This window comes from Anser brachyrhynchus (assembly GCF_964034855.1).
Source record: "Anser brachyrhynchus genome assembly, chromosome: Z".
Lineage (NCBI taxonomy): Eukaryota > Metazoa > Chordata > Aves > Anseriformes > Anatidae > Anser > Anser brachyrhynchus.
The window spans coordinates 70,712,318-70,718,002 of record NC_137697.1 but is presented as its reverse complement, the minus strand read 5'-3'; the positions used below and the strand labels follow the sequence as shown (position 1 = coordinate 70,718,002).

The 5,685-nt window shown below is 39.7% G+C and overlaps 1 long non-coding RNA gene across 1 annotated transcript in view; it reads right to left on the bottom strand.

Moving 5' to 3' along the window:
* LOC308185388 overlaps positions 1-5,467 on the bottom strand; it is an 8,736-nt gene extending 3,269 nt beyond the window's left edge. Inside the window, exons 1-3 of the long non-coding RNA XR_013943342.1 lie at positions 5,403-5,467; positions 2,960-3,036; positions 1-2,275 (exon numbers count right to left, since the gene is read on the bottom strand). The exon at positions 1-2,275 is cut by the window's left edge and continues 3,269 nt beyond it. This is a non-coding gene — a long non-coding RNA (uncharacterized lncRNA). The remainder of the gene's footprint in view (positions 2,276-2,959; positions 3,037-5,402) is intronic.
* Positions 5,468-5,685: the final 218 nt, after the last annotated feature.

Genomic DNA, 5,685 nt, shown 5'->3' with positions numbered 1-5,685 from the left:
AACTCTAGAGCTAAATTACAAATTCATCCCAAGGAAATTGATCTCTAAAAATTCCGATACCTAAGCTGTGTAGCAACTCTTGGTATCTACAGCGTCTTTTTACTCTACAACCAAATTCCACCCTGCACACACTTGGGTGAGAGAGCATAATTTGCTGTCTACGAATGAAATGTTTCTCTAGGCTGAGTCACCACCAGAAAAAGCTCTTCTTCAGAAATCACAGCATTGCACTCATTGTGTGGCTTTTATCACGTGCCCCAAAAAGAAACCACAATACAGAGATCATGGAAGGAGAGTGTGTGCTACTGACATGTTGACACAGGGGAACAAAAAGAACAATTTACCTGCACAGTTAATTTTCTGGCCCAAAAGAAAAAAAAAGCATGAATTTATTTATTGCTTTTGTTCCTGATTACGGTGTATTGTACTGCTGTTCATTTATTGACTGAAGGCCCTTTCAAAAAGACAAAGATGACAGAGTTATAATTATTCTGTGAAAGTCCTGAGCAGACCCATCAATCATTGTCACTTACCTCAGCTAGGTTATTTACTTTGCTCAGTTCAGAAATGATGAGTAACATATTAATTCGTGGCTGTCATCATATGCCCAAGACACTTGCCATGCTATAAAAACAACACTTTTAAATAGTGATCTTCTGTGTAATCCCATCAGACCTGTTCCTTAATGCATATATGGCTTTGTTCTTTTTTCACCACATATTTTGAAATGATCACAAATTAGAAATATAGCGAAATGCCAGTTCAAAAAGAGGTTACTGTTCTTGAAATATAAATATGATGATGACATATCAGTAAACTGTATATTTTGTTGCTTAATGCACCACTTAGAAGTAATTCCTTCATAACCTCTCAAGTCAGGAAATCAGTTCAGCCAGAGCTATTTTCAGCTGACAATTCTGAAAGATGAGATTAGAAATTACACCCTAAATTGAAAAGTCAAATAATAGTAAAAAAGTTATATTCATGTGTATCTGATCTGAAAGCTTTGGCTGTAAATGTTTTTGCTGCTGGAAAATACCATTGTGGAGCAAGAAGTAATATTTCTCATTACACCAAATGACTGTAAAATAAAATAAATATATAAATAAATAAATGTGATAGATTATGCATTTTTCTGTCAGACAAGAAAGGCAAAGAGAAGGCTGACTGTACCTGTAACCCTGTATGCTTTTTGCTAGCTATCAGCAGTGAATCTTTTGAAGACCTTTTTTTTTCTTTTTTCTCTAAGCTTTGCTTCTTAAAACTGCTTTAGATTTTTTGTTTTTTTTTTTTTTTTTACATTACCTCCTCCTTAACAAAGCAGCAAATGGAAAATCTCAATGGATTAAATGCTCCTTTTTGTCTCCACATCAATATTTCATAAAGGAATTACACCTAGTATGTTCCACTCCTACTGCTCATTGTGCACAGATAAGCAAGCAACTGTGGGTCAGCACTCAGGATGACGTGCACCAAATATCACTAATATTAGTTAGTTCTTGCCAAGCCCAAACTGCTATTATTCCCCACTTGTTTCCCATTATCCTTGTCCTTCCCACTCTCCCCACCTACACAACATTAAAAATGTAACAGAGAAATATAGCTGTGGTGTCTGTGGGTTTTCCAGCTATACGTTTTAAGCAGTCAGTGTTTAACATCACCAGCACTGAGATAACCACCTCATCTATAGCACTTTTCTCTTTAAATACCCAAGTCCTCAAGGACAGTTCTCAGTTTTCGGAGGGGGAAAATGAGGCATTTGTGGAAGTGGGACTCAGCAACTAAGGCACGTGCTGAATTTGGAAGCAAAATGTATCCTTCCCAGCTCCACCCCCTGGTGCTCTGCAGCATCTCCACTCACAGCAGAGCAGTGAAGGCAACATCTCCTTTCCAATGTGAATCTTCCCTGGAGCAGAACAGCCCTGAGCTCCAGCCTCACTGGCAAGAAATAGTAATGGTCCCTTCTCCAAACCAACAGTATGCCCAGGCAATGATTAGGTGAGAATGGGACCACCCTCCTCAGTATGTTTCGTGACTGTAAAAGGAAGAAGGTCCTCCACGAATTTCTTTCTTTTGCTTCACCTCAAACAGCCTGCGGAACAAGGCGGCCTCCCTCTGGGATTTCAGTTATTTGTGAAGAGGTCTTGTTCCTTTCACCAGCAGTACAGCACACAAAGCATTCTTTCCCTGCTTTTTTTCAGGACTTCCACCCTGACACTGTTTCTTTGCCATCCCGAAGACTTCATGCCAGCAACCAGGGATTAAAAAGAGTGAGCTAACAAACAAACAAAAAAAAAAGGCAATGATGATGGCCATTGATGGAATACGTCAAATAGAGCAAACATAAAGATTTACCTGTCCTCATCTTACATGACCTCAGTTTGAGAAAAAGCTGCCATATGCACAGCCAACTGCCTGTTGACTTAAAGATGCAGAGCCCTCAAACTACAAAACTCCTAGCTGCCCACAGGTACTGCAGCCATCCACTGAAATTGTCTCAACATTCAAACTACATCTTCCAGCAATGCACTGTGTGTTGCAGAGATTATATAAAGCTCAAGCCTGTCATTACTGAGGGGCAAACACACTGTTGCAGAACTACCCCTCATGGAGCCAGGACAGTTTGCAATCATTAATATTAGTGCATATTTCTGTTATCAAGCCTGGAAAAATATGAGCTGTTAAAATAAAACGATATCAGCTGCTGGGAAAAATGTTTCTTCCTGCACGTGTTCAGTTTCTAAAGCACTTAACTCTGCCCTTGTGTGGGAACCCCTGCCTTCAGCTAGCTGGAGACTAACAGCAGAGCTGACCACATAGCACAATAGCCCCAATTTTTCCAAAAAGTGATCACTTTTGACCCTCAGCCACTGAAATACTTGCTGCAAACTACAGGTGCAAGGAAGGAAAACATTTCTACCCATGAGCATTGTGAAAAATTGGCTTTAACTTCTGTTACCTGTTTCAGCTGTTTGCAAGGATGCGGATGCTCTTGGCAAATGAGGAAGGGCTCCAGGAAATGAAGAAGGATTATCTCTGAAAAATGCAAAGAAACTTGGTGAAGTGGAGTGCCACCACATCCCAGGGAGCTACAAGTAGGTGCTCTTCACTTGCTGTCAGACAGAAAGTATATACAGACAGTTTTGGGACATAGAGAAACTGCTGTCTAACTGAAATCTCAGAAAATTATTTTCACCTCTTTGAAACAACTTAGAAAAATACAAATAAACTACCAAAATATAAATAATACAAAATACAGTGTGCATCTATGACATGATCCGTCTATGGTTAAAAACAAGCATGAATGCTGCTGAGAATCCGTGTGCAATTGCACAAACAGGCTTCTTCTCCTGAAGATATTTAAATTATGTCTGAGTAAGATTTGTCAAAGCAAAAATATCATGTGGAAATGATACTGTTTTACAGAGCAAACATACAAGCATGTGAAGAACTGCACACAATGAAATGCTTAATGCTCTGGGTCTTCTTGACAGAGCTGTATAGCACCATAAACTAAGCCAAAGCTGCAAATCAGAGGACAGAACTGCTCAATTTTAGCAAAAAGTAAAAAGCAAACCAAGGTCCCAACACAAAGCTGTTAAAAACACACACATGCAGCGAATTCTTGCAATTTTTTCTGTATCATCTGTGTCTTGTTGAGCAAATTTTATAGTGCAGGTGGTTTTTTTGTTTGTTTGTTTGTTTGTTTAATGCTCTTAGCTTTCCAGCATGACTTATTTATTACACCTGACACTTCTATTTTACCTGATGCACAAGATCTGCTCACACAGGTAGCGGCTGGGACCAGATGAACTCTGGTGCTCTGGCTTTGAACAGAGTATGGATTTCCCACTCCTCTAACTGCATTAGAGGTTGTCTTCAAAGCACCAATCACATGCCTTTCCCAACACTCCCAGGAACATTTCAAAAACAGAGCATCAAGGTAAAATTACCTTCCCCCCCTTCTGTAGATTGGAGAACAACTCTCAAGACCTTTCACTCCAGAAGTGGTTTTTGTTTTTGTTTTTGTTTTCCCCTTGTTATCACTGCTTTTATAGGAAGATGATCCCTAAACACTTGGCTGCATTTGATATTGATATAAGTGACACTACTGCAGTTAACAGAATGCTAATTTATATCATGTTCATGACCATATTTGGATTTGCTATTTAATCCAGCCGGAACTATCTGAGATTTTTTTCAAGGCTACGCAAAAGTACCTGATTAGCTTTCAATACCATGAAATGACAAATAGAGTGAGATATTTTGTTCTGTATTTTGTGCTAATGGTTTAATCTCAGCAAGATATCTGTTCCACAAAAGCCTTGAAAGGCATACAAATTAGTTTCATGTATTGCAGAAACCATCACAATTCCCATATCTAATTAGCACACAGGAAGAATAAATGTAGCAACATTCACAATGATATGCTGTTCACCATAATCTTCTTTGCAAGAGTTTATTTTCTGCTTTCAAAGTAATGCTAAAGAAGACAGACAATCTAACAGTTTACACATCAAGCCATAAACATTTATCAAGGTGTCAGCAGAGAGTAACACTTCTGGGTTGTCAATATTTAATCTGCAGTAAAATTAAATCATAGGCCATTAGGCCCAGTTCATCGAGTTTAGAGTTCAGTGCAGATGCTGAATTGGATGTCAGGGAGCTTCTCAGCTAAGCATATGCAATCTTCTGCCCCTTTCGACGATGCAAATACAACATAGTATCTGCATATGCGTGCAACATAGGCACAGCATCGCCCCACAGAACAACTTCTTTACTTTTAAGAACAGGCTGCATCAGCACTATTCCTCCTGAGAAATGGCCACATTGCACTTGTGGATGTGCAGTCTCGACTCTGTTGCCTACATGACAGAGACCAGCACAGGACTAAAGGGCCATTATTAACTTTCATAGACAGTACAATTTCTAAGAGGTCTCTTGGAAACTCCGTAGGAAGTTTGCGTAATCTGCTAGTAAAAAATATGCCTGCTATTCATGGAGTTCTGTCCTGTGTTTCCTATCATTTTGTAGAAATAGACCCAAGCCATCAAAAGGTGAAAATGAAAGGATTTATGACCCTCCATTAGGAACCTGATGTGGTAGACATGATATTCATAAAATGACTAAGAAAACAGTATGCCATTTTGCAACCCGGTATTTGCTTCAGCCTTTTCCCTTCCAAAGCAGAACCACAATTATTTTTGATTTTATATATAAATGTGCCCTTGCAGCTAAGAAGGTTAACAGCATTCTTAGCTGTATTAGGTAAACTATCACCAGCAGGTCCTCTCTACTTAGCATTCTTGAGGCCACACCTGGAATATTTTGTTCTACTCTGGGTCCCCTAATATGAGAGAGACATGGACAGACTGGAGAGAGTCCAATGTAGGGCCACCAACCTGATGAAGGGACTGGAGCACTTCTCCCATGAGAAGAGACTAAGAGAGCTGGGTCTGTTCAGCCTGGAGAAGAGGAAGGGGAATCTTATTAATGTCAATCAATACCTGAAGGGCATGTGCAAAGAGGAAGGAACCATGCTATTTCCAGAGGTGCCCAGACACAAACTGGAACACAGGAGGTTCCAGATAAACATCAGGAAGCATTTTACTGTATGGTAACAGAGCACTGGAACAGGTTGCCCAGAGAGGTTGTGGCATCTCCCTTATTGGAGATCTTCAAAAA